Source organism: Octopus bimaculoides, chromosome 3 (genome assembly GCF_046866305.1).
Source record: "Octopus bimaculoides isolate indiv1 chromosome 3, ASM4686630v1, whole genome shotgun sequence".
NCBI classification, from domain to species: Eukaryota; Metazoa; Mollusca; class Cephalopoda; order Octopoda; family Octopodidae; genus Octopus; species Octopus bimaculoides.
Genome location: NC_142930.1, coordinates 16,475,372 through 16,491,046, shown reverse-complemented (window position 1 = coordinate 16,491,046; position 15,675 = coordinate 16,475,372).

Below are 15,675 nucleotides of genomic sequence, written 5' to 3'. Positions count from 1 at the left end.
TAGTTAATCTTCTTTAAGATAAGGTCATTGACGTCGAATAAAAATTATTATCATGCTATTTTAAAGTATTCGTTTCTATACATGGGTGGGATTTCTGATATTGAGAATTTGTCAAATACGCAAGCACATAGCCATACATATGTACATGCATCATTGAATGCGTACATAGAACTTTTTAAGTATATATCTATAGAACTGTTTAAGCATATATGTATATCATTGTTCTGTTTTATTTCAAGATTTGTTCCCAATAGGATCCTCTTTCTAACCCAGATCCAAGGCTTCTTTATAGGAGTATGTATGTTTTATGTATATAACGAATACTCACACCTACAAAGGCACCCGCACACAAACATACACACACAAACACACACGTACACACACAAACACACACGTACACACACACACACACACACACACACACACGCTTCTTTAGCTTTCCTACTGAGATAGAGTAATAAAAGATGAGTTAGCATAGCGTGTCGTGCAAAATCACTCAACATATAATGATCGATAAACTGTGAGATAATGCGAGAAAAGTCTAGAAAAATACATTAATGCTGGGAGATTATATCACAAAACTGAATGACGAAATTGCGAAAGGGTGTTAAACTCTGTGTGTAATACATAGTATAGTGTAGGTGGTCTCTAATTCGATAATTGAAACTTTTGCGAAACATATAGTGAACATTTCTTGCCTCAATTCTAGAGGTCAGTACAGTTTTTCAAACAAATAAAGACCAGTGTTCTTTCAGCTATAAATAGCATTCAATTTTTGATCCATTGAGGTATGGCCTACACCACTCTATGATGCTCTAGTTGATGGTGTCTGGTATATCAGATTCTAGATATGCCTTGCTAGCTTTGTTTTCTTTATGTCCTCGTGCTTGAAAGATGATTGGTGGTTAATGTATCTTATTTTGAAGTCACCTTCGCATATTCCGATATAGTTTTTCTTTCAATTCACTTATATGGTGAAAGAGAGGTGACCTTGGTTTTGAGATGTCTGATGAAGTCTACATATTTTGCCTAGTAACACTGCATATTTTGCCTAATATGTGCAGTAATCTACACATGCCCATTTAGTACCTATACACTCCGTACCTGTAACTTGAAGGTAGCTCAGCTATGACTCCTCTGTTCATTAAATGATGATTGTCTTTCAATGGATTCTCGTTTTTTCTTTTTTTTTGCGAACCCACCAAAAGTCAACAATACACAGATAAAGGCACACGCACATAGACATAGGTACACTCTCTCTCTCTCTCCCTCTCTCTCTCCCCCTCTCTCTCTCTCTCTCTCTCACACACACACACACAAAAACACACACACTCGCAAGCACACACATAGATATACATCTCTACTAAAAATAAAGGTTTGAAAATAGAAAAATTCACAGAATTGCTATGGTCCAATGGTCGAAAGCCTATCATATTTACTGAAGTCGTGCATTGAAGTTCCACGGGCAGACTTCGACCCTTTCTATCGAAAGGATTTTAAGATCAATATTTACACGCTGCTATTTAATGCTTTAATTGATTCGATATTCAACGTTTCACCGTTCTTAAAACGCATCTTTTAGATTCTGGAAATTTCTAAATTCTTATGACGTCAACAATGTATGTATGTACGTATGTATGTATGTATGTATGTATGTATGTATGTATGCATGTATGTATGTATGTATGTATGTATGTGTGTATGTATGGATGTATATCTATCTATCTTTCTATCTATCTATCTATCTATCTATCTATCTATCTATCTATCTATCTATCTATCTATATACAAGGAGATACTAAATGGCTTTAAGAGTATCAAGACAAGTCTTGTTGAAGACCCAAACTTCCGAGTTCCTTTAAGGGCCCGGAAAGACTGAAGGATCGTTGCAATTTGTGTGAATCTGGGAAGAGAATATGTTGAATAACATCATAATTAACCGATCCTCCTATATCTTTTTTTACCCACCGAAAACTAGAAACTTTTCAGAACCATTCGTATATGTGTGTGTGTGTGTGTGTGTGTGTGTATGTGTATGCGTGCATGTGAATTGTAGTGTTCTGTTAATAGAGAAACTTCAATGAATCAATATGATGTATTGGAATTCAAAAACGTACATGCATTCATGCATACACACGTACATATAAGCATCCTCTTGAAGCACTGCAAATGTATACATACTTTTAAATTTACATATAAAAGTTTGTGTGTGACTATGTGCAACATATATACATATTCTGAGTAGGAACATTTCTGTATCCACATCTGAGTTTCAACGTAACTAGTATTTGTGTGAATGTGTTAATACATAAAAACGTATTTTGACAATGTGTATGTCTATATAGGTTTGTATCGAGTTTCTTTTCACCCAAAATCGCTCGCTCCCTTTTCTTCGTTTCCACTCCTCTCTCTCTCTACCACAATATATATATATATATATATATATATATATATATATATATATATATATATATATATATATATATATATATATATATATAAATATATATATATATATATATATATATATATATATATATATATATATATATATATATACATACATATATATATATATATATGTGTGTGTGTGTGTGTGTGTGTGTGTGTAACAATAAATATGTATTTGTGTACATATATGCGTGCGTGTGAATGTGTGAACACAATACGCTGGCATTAAGAGTCACACCCTTATTAATAGACGTAAATTTTGATCAAAGTCAGAGATATTCAAAGCTTTATAAACACATTTCGTTTTATTTTTATGTCATATTGATGTTGTTACGCAACGGTAGGAGTATTATATAACGTTCATATGTGTATGCCAGAGTGGCATACGCATATATGCTGGCACATACAAACACAAATAATCATCTGTCTGCATGTACATGCTACGCAGAAACTCATTTACACAGACACACACACAAACACATGCATGTGTGTATGTATACGTATATATATATATACATGCCTATGTATGTGTATATATTTATGTTCTTTTACTTGTTTCAATCATTTGAATGCGGCCACGCTGGAGCACCACCTGAAAGGGTTTTAGTCGAAGGAATCGACCCCAGGGCTTATCCTCTGTAAGCCTACTACTAATTTCATCGGTCTTTTGCCGAACCGCTAGGTATGGGAACATGAACACAAGCACCGGTTATCAAGTTATGATGGTGAGGAAGGGGGAAAGAAGGCACGCACGCGCTAGCAAACACACACACACTCACACACACACACACTCACACACACACACATACACACACACACACACACACACACATACACATATTTATATGACGAGTTCTTTCAGTTGCCATCTACCAAATCCACTCGCATGGCTTTGGTCGGACCGAGGCGATAGTAGAAGGAACTTACTGAAGTTCAATGCAGTGAGACTGAACCCGGAACAATGTGACTGTGAAGTAAGCTCACCACATGCCCACTCCTGCACATATGTATATGCATATATTTTTTTTTATTTGTTTCAGTCATTTGACTGCGGTCATGGTGGTACACCGTCTATGTGTATGCATATGCCTACACACACACACACATACTACATACATATACACAGAACACACACACATATATGCATGTACCACACAACCACACCTGCACCTATATATATACATACACAAACACACATATGTATGTATATATATATATATATATATATATATATATACTGTTGTGTCTGGGGAGAGTCATTTCTTTATTGTGCCTTATGATTTAACACACTCACCGGTAATATTTCTACTTATTTTTATTTTTATTTTCCTAAAACTTTCGTTGCGTCTTGCAACCTTTTCAATAGTCTTAACTCTGTCTGTTATTCACGTTGCGTTCTGTTTTTGCTAACAAAAAAATAAGCAAAAACAGAACGTAACGTATATAACGGACAGGGTCAAGACTATTGAAAAGTTTGCAAGACGCAACGAAAATTTTAGGAAAATAAAAAGAAAAATAAGTGGAAATTTTACCGGTGAGTGTGTTAAATTTTAAGGCACAATAAGAAAATGACTCTTCCCAGACACAACAGAATATGCTTCAACACACGAAATCATAAAAAATCTGACAAACCAAATCCAAAAACGAAATATATATATATATATATATATATATATATATATATATATATATATATATACATATATATATATACATATATATGTGTGTGTGTGTTTTGTGTATATGTATGTAGTATGTGTGTGTGTGTGTGTGTAGGCACACACGTAGAAGACACACACCTACGCACAAAAACACTCTCTGATTTCAAACAGATATAACATGTAAATTTGTTGTAATAGTCATTCACAGTTAGTTGCTTGTGATACAGGATTTCATTCAGTTTCAATTGGTAGAGGGTAGCAAACATCGATGTGATAGTCCAGATGCTCAGCAGCATATCTGGAGGCACCATGCGAACTACTTCAGTGGTCGAAATTTTCAGCTCCTCCAGTGTTGCAGGTAGTGGTGGTACGCAAACTGCTCTTCACGTACCCCCCAAAGAAAGAAGTCGCAAACACTTAGGTCCGTTAACCTCGCAGACCATTTGCAGAACACCTGATCATCTCGTCCAGTACAACCAATCCATCTGTTTGGCAAGTGCTCATTGAGAAATCTCTTGACAGCGAGATGCCAGCGCGGTGGAGTACCACTTTGCAGGAAAAGGTAGTCATCGCCCTCAGTGGCTAGTTGTATAAATATCGAATTGGTCAGCATCTCCGGGTAACTTTGACTAGTAACAGTTACCTCCTCAAAGAAGAAAAGGGCCATACACTGTCCTCTCTGATACAGCACCAAACACAATTAACTTTTGGTGAGTCTCGCTCAATTTCCTGGGTAGCGCGCGCATTTTCAAGCCCCCATATCCGCACGTTATGTCTATTGAATTTGCTGTTCAAGTGAAATATCGTCTCATCACTGAAAATAATTTTTGGCAGTAGGTTATCTTCATTTTCAAATTGCATTCCATTATCTTTCTGGTGGAGTTTTGGACTAGTTGCAGCTTGTAAGGGTGATAGTTTAGATGTTTGTGTAAGATCTTGCAAACTGTATTTTGGGGGAGGTGTAACTTTCGGCTAGCTCTTCGTAATGACAGTCATAAATACACTCACAAAGACACAGACACACATACATATAGCAAAATATATACACATATATTACACACACACTCTCTCTCTCTCTCACTCTCTCTCTCTCTCTCTCTCTCTCTCTCTCTCACACACACACGCATATAAACATACATACATACATATACACACACAGACACATTTATTCATACACGTGTGTATATGTGTGTGTGAATGAGTGCGCGTATACGGTTGTCTGTATGTGAATGTTTCCTGCAGTATGAATAACCTCCCGCTGTTTTCTACTCAAAATATGATTAGATTTATACAATGTTTGTTTTCAGTATAACTAGAGATAATAAACATTTGATTCTGAACCCCTCACACATATATATGTGCTTGTCCTTCTTTGCATGCATGTATGTATGTATGTATGTATTTGTATATGCATGTACGTATGCATATGTATATGTGAATGCTTGTGTTTGTGCATATGTATTTTCATGTTCATGTATGTACTTGTGTATTGATGCATGTTCATGTGTATGGGCGTATGTCCAGGTGAGTATGCCTGTATATGCATGTTTATATATATATATATATATATATATATATATATATATATATATATATAAATAAATTATATAGTTTTAGGGAAAATAACCAAGCTTCAAGAACTCATCGATGAAAATCCACTATCACATATAGAAAAATTAACAGTTAAAAGCACAATAAATGAGTATAATATAAAGTAAAGTAAATATCATAAGATAAATATAATAAAAAGATTACACGTGTTTCATAACTAATTTTCAAATAGAAAATAAATTTAAATCGATTAAAATCAATTGAAATTATCCAAAATAAATTCTATCAAAAAATATAGCTAATCGTCAGATCGTAAGTAGAACAATAATTAGATATATATATATCTCAACTAACAATAAGTACCAAGTGAATTAATATGAAATACTTATTATATAAAGATAGAAAAATTATTAAAAATATCATAATATCAAAATAATAACCATTCAAAGAAAAAAAAAAAAATATATATATATATATATATATATATATATATATATATATATATAAGTGCAGGAGTGACTGTGTGGCAAGTAACTTGCTTACCAGCCACATGGTTCCATGTTCAATCCCTCCACGTGGCACCTAGGGCAAGTGTCTTCTACTATAGCCTCGGGCTGACCAACGCCTTGTGAGTGGATTTTGTTAGACAAAAACTGAAAGAAGCCTGTTGTATATATATATATATATATATATATATATATGTGTGTGTGTGTGTGTGTATGTGTGTGTGTGAGTGTGTGTGTGTGTATGTGTGTGCGTGCGTTTGTGTGTCTGTGTTTGTCCCCCCACCATCACTTGAAAACTTAGCGGTTTGGCAAAAGAGACCGATAGAATAAGTACTACACTTACAAAGAATAAGTCCTGGGGTCGATTTGCTCGATTAAAGTCGGTGCTCCAGCAGGGCTGCAGTCAAATGACTGAAACAAAAGAAAAAGAAAAAGAAAAGATATATTCATCTAGACAAGTTAATGCATATGCACGTTTGTATATACTTATTCTATGAATGTGTCTATGTTTGTCTATAATTACAAGGTGGCCCAAAAGTAGGTTTACAGTTATTCACCTATCTCTCTCGCATTCATATATAAACAGTTTAGGTCTTAATTATATATAAAAAAAAGGAAACCATTATTCTATGTTAATTTAGTAAATTTTGTCAAGCTACCTTTTCAGTTTGTAAGATAGAAATTTAAATGTAATAAAATGTTTTAAAAGAAGTTTAAAGTGCCTATATGATAACTGTATACCTACTTTTGGGCGAACCTGTATATTCTTATATATATATATATATATATATATATATATATATATATATATATATATATATATATATATATATATATATATATGTATATATGTAGTACTCGAATGTCGGAGGTAGTGTAATTTAGTGCATTATTATAGCTGCAAAAACATGGAAATCTCCTGTGGTTTTGGCAATGCAGTGGTAGGTTACTTTTCACTTCTTTTGAGCCTCTATGATGTACTTGGTTATGCTGGTTCGTGCCCAGCGTACAAAAATCTGTCAGGCTTTCGTACTTTCGGCAAAATGTTCCCTGTATTGGGGATTCTATATTTGAAAGTGAAAATTTGTGAAAGGTGGCACCCTTTCTTCATTTCTACATTTGCAGTAATGCTTGCGTGTATAATTTCTGATGCAATTTCTTTTCAGTGTATCTGAATTCAATATTAATTGTTCCTGTTCTCTTTTTGTAGTTAGTATTAATATTTTGCGTATTATTTCTTCGTTTGCTTTCTGTGAAATGTATTATTTTATACATTTTTAGGCCATATTCATGGACATTCATGTGACGAGAAAGGAAAAAAATAAACTTTATGCAAAGATATAACATAAAACATTTTCCTTTTCTTTTCTTATGTTCCCTCCTGTAGATAGAAATTCCAAACTTTGAGATGCTGTCTATATATTTTGATAGAGCTGTTAGAAATACCAACCAAATCTATTAGAGACTACTCTTTGTCTCCCAATAAAATAAAGGGTCACGTTAAATAATATATTCCCAGATACCCCTTGACAGATGGGATCGACACGGCTGGAAGAATTGTTCGATTTGGGTTGACGATGTCTGAGCAATAACAATAAAGCAACAAGAGTAACAAACATTTTATTAGAGCAGACATTTTACGTTTACTTCTAAGTAAAACACCGATGTAACAACAACAACAGCAACAAAAATCAAAGTAACAAAAGAAAAACAGCAAAAGCAACGTCAAAATGCAATAATATTATCGGCCCAAAAAAAAAAATGTAAATACGAGAAAAACGATTACAACAATAATGCTAGGATTTTTTTTAAAAATCCTGATGGCTCCGTATCAGCTGATCAACAGAAATAACAAATATCCAGGGCCTTTCAAAACATATGACTGACATTAATGGAGATTCCGCCTTGCTGTCACAATAGCACAACAATTCACTGTACTGCGCAAGGGAAAATGTTTTTAGCTGTTGTTTTATAAAGTGATATTAAATAGCGCTTGCAAATTCAATTATATTAACAGTAAAATAAACAAGAAATCACACAAACATACAATCCACATCTACACCTACAAACACATTCATGCATACGTACGAATGGAGACACGTATAAAAATATACATATATATATATATATATAAATATATATATATATATAAACATCATTTTAAAAACTATAAAATATATTGCATATACATTAATATACGTGCAATATCTTTATATACATGTTCGAGTTTATACATTTGTTTATATATGTATATGTATATATATATATATATATATATATATATATATATATATATATATATATATATATATATATATATATATATATATATATATATATATATATATATATATATATATATATATACGTATGTGCATGCATGTGTGAGCCTATACGTATAATGACGTGACAACGAGAGAGTGACAAGAATTAAGACAGAGAGAAAAATAAAACACAGAAAAGCGCCGCACTGCTTGAACAAAAAATTGTTAAACTGAAACTGAAGGAATGTGATATATATATATATATGTGTGTGTGTGTGTGTGTGTGTGTGTCTATACACCCTCTCCCATATATTTATATATATATATATATGTATGCGTATGTATCGGCTAATTGTGTGTGATGACAAAAGATGTAGACCTCAATATTGTTGAAAATACAGGACTTTTTCCTTCCATTCGCGATCCATTCCACGTATGGTTTGTGTTCGTAATAGACTAACGACAGCTGAAGTGCAGTGATCGTGGGATCACTGAAACAGAAACTTAAAGTCTTGTATGTGAGTTTTCATAACTCTCATTCAGCACACACTACCACACCTACACACGCACGCACGTACACGCACACACACACACACACACACACACACACACACACACACACGCACACATATATTATTTAATATTCGCAGGATGTTAATACGAGCTACTATTAGTTTCATGGCTCTGTTAATACAGAGTCAGACAACATGGTGTAGCGTGCCGTGTATTTTCAGGCAATGATTCAGACTCAAAATGCGCAGCACGCTATACAAGTTTGTACAACAATTGAATAGTTGGAGGCATGAAACTAATAGAAGTTCGCATTTAAATCCTGTTTTATATTAAACGGTATTTATCTCATCAAGCACGAAAAAAACACTATATGTGTGTGTACGTGTGCATTTTAGTGCATATGTATAATGTACAATCATATATATATAAAATACTATAAAACATTCAATGAATAAATATAAGTATACACCATTCGACAGGTATAAGAAAAGAATAGAATTAGTTTCCTAAAAACAAAAACTAAAACACTCTAAAGTTTCCTGGGTGGTCCCTGTAACTACAGAACTCTCTTTGAAAGTTTGAAATCAGCGTTGATATTTCTGATATCAAAACAAATTTTGATACTCATACTTATACAATATTTTTTTTATAAATGTGTGAATGTTGATATAGGTATGGTCATACATAAAACATAATGCTTAAGTAATAGGGTATGTACATTCACACAAATATTTCCATACATATATGCATAAAAACGTACACACATATACTTATATATAATCATATATATATATATATAAATAAATATATACATTCACATATGTATATATATATATATATATATATATATATATATATATATATATATATATATATATATATATATATGTGTGTGTGTGTGTGTGTGTGTGTGTGTGTGTGTATGTAGACACAGGCGTGGCTGTGTGGTAAGAAGCTTGCTTCATAACCCATGTACTGGCTTAAACTTTAAAACTCGTTTAATAGGGTTAATTTGAATTTACATTTGATTTTCCACAACTTTAACTTGACCTCATCCTATTTCAAGCTAACATCTCTCAATCTATCAGCATTTTATATCCTAGCTAATCAGAGCTTTGTTAACCTCTGTATCACAATATGATTACTACCGATATTTCATGTTCTAATACAATTCCCTAGTATGCGTGATAGCAACAATCACCAAATATTAATTAATGTCTTAGGTTGACCATGTGTATAAATGGCCCATATCAAATTTCAACACGACAGTTGGCGAATATCTAATCTATAACTGATGCTAATATGGTAATGTGTGTTGACCTGACTACAAACACTGATGTTTTATGACTCTTTTTCCCAAAATTTTGGCCATCCAATACCCCTACTTCTATTAAGTGATCCCTTTCTCTATGATTTCCTTACTTCTCTTCACCCCTTTGTAACCTATCTTCCTATTTTTTCTCTTCTACTTGCATCTGTCCATCTTTTCCTCTGTCCCCCACGCACTCCACCATTACTTTAGTGTTCAGGTTGCAACCAGAAATGGCTCTGATGAAAATAGCATTATTTTAAGTCGTTCAATTTTCCTCAACTGATCAATAGAACATTTGAGTAAACCTGTCAGTACTGTGCCTATAATGACTACTGGAAACAACTTCCTCCAATAAATGAAAAATATGTAACTACCATTATTTTAAACTCGTTTTATATATCACTCTGTGTAAAACCAGTTTATCTGGAGTCCTGCGATGGATTTACAATATAGAATTGTGATGAGCCATCACCCCGGACCCTTCCATAAAAATACTTACAATTTTTCACTCATCCTCATGAAATATATTACCCAGATTGATAATCCCTCACTATTATATATATATATATATATATATATATATATATATATATATATATATATATATATATATATATATATATATATATATATATATATATATATGTGTGTGTGTGTGTGTGTGTGTGTGTGTGTGTACATATGTATGTATGTATCAGGTTAGATAATGGCCGATTTTAAGGTCGCTATGAAAAAATGAAAAAGAGCATGATTAAAACAATGTTTATTCGTTAACATAATTACAATTCTAGAACTTCATTCCATCTGTCAACAAGCTTCTAAATGCCACACTTGTAAAACTTTAGGTCTTGATGTAAAATATGAACCCAGCCCATTTTCAACCTTTTCTCTTGATGTCAACCTAAATCCATTGAAATGGTTCTGTAGTCCTCGAAACAAATCATAATCAGAAGGAGCAACGTCTGGAGAATATAGAGGATGAAGCAATATTTTCTAACCAAGGGCTTCCAAAATATCTTTGGTCAGTCGAGCTGTGTCAGGACGAGCATTATCATGGTGGAAGATGACGCCTATTCTGTTGACTAAGGGTCGCTTTTTTTCAAAGCAGCTTTCAAACGATGAAGTGAATCACAGTAGAGATTAGTAATAATTGTTTGGTTGTTGACTAACAGTCCATAATGGACAATTCCTTGAATATCCTGCCATACACTTAACATGATCTTCCTTGGATGAAGTCCTCCTCTTGGTTGTTGAGCAGGTCTTCCTCCTCGACTGATCCACGATCGGCGGCGTTTGACGTTATGGTAAAGGATCCATTTCTCATCACCTGTATCAAGCCTTACTAGAAATGGCTCCTTAAGGTGTCGTGAAAGCAATGACTGACAGCAAACAACACGGTGTTGCAGATTCTCTGGAGACTGTTCATCCGGGACCCATTTTCCAACCACTGAAACCTTTCCGATCCTTTTCAGTTGGCGTATAACAATTGTATGGGCTACGTTAAACTGGTCTGCAAGTTCTCTACAACTAGCGATTGGATTTTCTTTTACAACTGTTTCCAACTTTTCGGAGTGAAGTTGTTTTGAACGACCTTCTATTTGCTTCGTCTTTCAAACTCAAATCCCCACTTCTGAAGCAAAAAAAAACATCTCCTGCAACTTCTTTCACTCACTACATAATCCCCATAAACTCTCTGAAGAGACATTGCTGCTGCGGTTACATTGATACCTTTATAAAACTCATGTAGTAAGACATGTCTGATGTAATCTTTAGATGGGACAAACATAGATGTAAATATAGCAGAAGATTATGGCCGACACAATTAGAATCTGAAAGGAAAATAGATAAATTACTCATTGTGACATTCTTAAAACATTGCAAGAGAAACAAAAAAAAAAAAAATACTACCTAAAACTTTTTTCTAAAAGATCGGCCATTACCTTTGCCTCAACCTGATACGTGTGTGTGTATGTGTGTATATACGTACATACATACATATAGAGGGAGAGAGAAACGAATGTATGTTGAGATATATGTGTGTGTTGAGTGTGTGTGTGTGTATTGATGAACTATCTGGAGGCAACGTTATCACAAAGATTCAATCCCGATTCAAATCCATTAGGTCAGTTGCAAGAGAAATGCATCAAGTAGGGAAACATTTAAGGGATTTTAAAATATTCTTGGCCTAAAAAATACAAACGTTTTTAACGCAGACATACGCGTTGGAAAACCTGAGAGTTTGATTACCCGACTAAGTTTGTTGATATACTACTAAAATCACTCACTGGCATGAAAGTTTCCTTTGGCAAAAATAGTAAATTATTTAATCTGTATCGTTTCAAATTTAAATTGAAAACGGTCATAGTTCTGGTGTACAATTTGTAGTATGCTGATTGTGAACTTTCTGTTCACTCAGGGCAAGATGTGGAAAAATAATGAACCGCTTCTCCAGGCCTATAATGGTTTTGGATTTACGATAAGAATAATAAGGTGACGTTTAGACCAGTTGTAGTAAAGCTATATGCGTGTCCAGGTGAGCAGATTTGATTGTTTTGTGAACCTCAGCTGCACTGTCGCTAGAGATGAATTGTGATACCAAGTTGAGAAGCAAATGCTTGAGGAACTGGTCAGTCAGAATTTGAAATTTACCATCAAACCCTGCATCATTGGTGTGCTGTGCTATCAGCTCCTTGCTATATTCATCTGAGACAAGTATTCCATATCGTTGGTCCATGATCATTTCCGAAAAATAGCACCAGAAAAGTTTAAAGCGCATATATGACATTAGTTAGAAATCTTTTGCACCTGATACTTAAATATTAAAGAAGCAGGCCGTCTCAGTTCCATAGTGCGATTAAACAAATATCATATGCGATGGTTTAGTCGTGTCATCTGTTTTGACAAGTTCAGGCTTCCGAAATAATTTCTCTAGAGTGAATTCATTATCGGAAATCGGAAAGCGTCTCCAACACAGACCCAAAGAGAGATTTCATGACGTCTCAAACGATAATCTTAATTCTTGGAATATTAACACTTTTCAGCGGGAACATTTCGCATTGAGTAATAAACTAAATAAATCATTCGAGGTGGTTGAACGACCAAACCCAACTAGTCAGGATTCCGATTACTGTTTCTACTATTCATTCTTTCGATCGCTGAATACAAAACATGACTCACCAGACCTCCGTTTAGGTGATTTTCATGAGTTACCATCTCACCCTTCTACGCCAATACTTCACAGGCTGCTCAATTATTACGGAGTGAACTGGAACTATGCAAATGAACTGCTTTGCTCAAGAACACAACGTACAGCCGGTCTGGGAATCGAAACTGGGATTTTGCGATCGTACAACAACCCTAAGGATTAGGCCACACGCCTCCCCTAAGTAACATTGTGTAGAAGAGGATGCTCTTCAAAAAATGAAATCTAATTCTTAGACAGTGCATGTTGGTGAGGTCCTGTAAGTTGGAAATTCCAGAGATGACCCAATCTCCATTGTCTCTAATCACTTTATAATTTTAAACACCAGCCTTGAAAAATCTAATATCGAGAAACCAGCACAGGATGTTTAATTGTATACAGTTCCATCATCCCAGCGGAGCAACCTTTAATGATATGTACATATTCTGCAAAGTTCAAAAGTTCATTTGAACGAATCTATAATGGTGGAGATAAGGTCGATGAGATCTAATAAAACACAAACGGAAACAAAAATGAATTAAGTTTGAAGGCCAGGGTTACTGTTGTAGTAATTCTTTCTACAATAGGTACAAGTCCTGAAATTTTCTGGGAAGGAGTTAACTGATTCCATAGATCCCAGTTCTATCCTGGTGTTTATTTTATTGTTCCCCGAAAGGATGAAAGGTAAATTGGACCTCTGCGCTATAGGAACGGAGAACGTAAAAAACGTGAAAAAGCACACTACGCAATATATCTGATGCATTAACGAACTGACTTGTTTGTTGTATAAAAATATTTGCTGTTGCTTGCAGAAATAAAAGGGAAAAGATTTGACTTCGTTTACTTTCATGTATTTCATGCGTCGTTGCGCACTTTATCACTCAGAATATATGAGCATTCATCTTAAAGAGGGAAGATTCAGAAACCTCCATTTACACTCTAGTGACGATTGTGTACGAGACAATTAAAATAAATATTTCATTGCATGGAGCAAAAAAATGTAGCATAGAAGAGTTTACGTTTCAAATAAATAAAATGAAATAAAATAAATAAAATTTATATATAAGTGAATTAAATATAAGTAACTATTGATTTTATTTTAAAACTTGTGCAAAAATGTCAATTCTTATAATTCACATAATGTATACAGTAGAATAATTAGAAAACGAGCTGAAATTCAGTTTATTTATTCACGACAGTTCACGTCATTTACAAATTGTAGTTCATAGAATCAATAGAAATAGATGCAGTTAAGTTTGTTTCTTGCTTTAGTAATGTGTGTGTGCCAGAGTTGCAGGTTCGGTTTGATAGATCAGTGCTCTCCACATATATGTGTATGTGTGTGCTTATTTATTTATATACATGTATACAATTATTAGGTTCCATGTTCTTCGATCATTTTAGAATAAGTATTTGAATTGATCATTTCCAAAAGGTTCGTATCATTCTGCTTTAAAAAATATTATTTTTGAAGAGTGAATAACTTTTAAGAAAATACTTTTTGAAACCTTTTGATCTTATCAAGTATTTTTACCAAACCTTGACATATTCATGTGGCTGGATTTTGCCTTTGTATTCTTGTCTGAGCTTGCATTCCTGCGGGAGTCAACAAAGGTAGGTATAGGGTAAATGTGAGATTGATAATTATATTGGTTATTGCAGTGCTGGTAATGTTAATGATGTCGTGATAATGCCCATGTTGGTAATCTTTTGTGATGAAGGTTGTTGGGTATAAGCGATGGTAGTGACAATAGTAGCTATGGTAACGGGACTCGCTGGAATGAGGTGGGGAAAGAGGAACTTCAGGCCTCTTCCTTAATTTGTCCGCAAATCAATCCAGATATTAAATGTGGTAAGCGATCACATCAACTGTAAAAATCAGAAGACGCAGAATATAGAGGTATAACAGAAACATGGACGACAATAACACTGACAGCACCACCAACAAAAATGAGTAGTTACAACAACGCCAGCGTTAATAACAACAACAATAACAATCTACATTATCACAACGCTACAAATTGTTTTAAAAAAAAATTAATAATTATTTATATATTTTATGACTTAAATGTGAAAATCAGTAACGGTCATACGTTATATTTGCAATCTTCAACGCAGTTTTTTGTTTAGCAAAATTCTGCTCTCGACTTTAGACTATGGTTGAAAACATTTACACTAAATTGTGCCTAATTGGATTCAATCTGGAACTATGTCGTTCAGAAATATACTTCTTAAC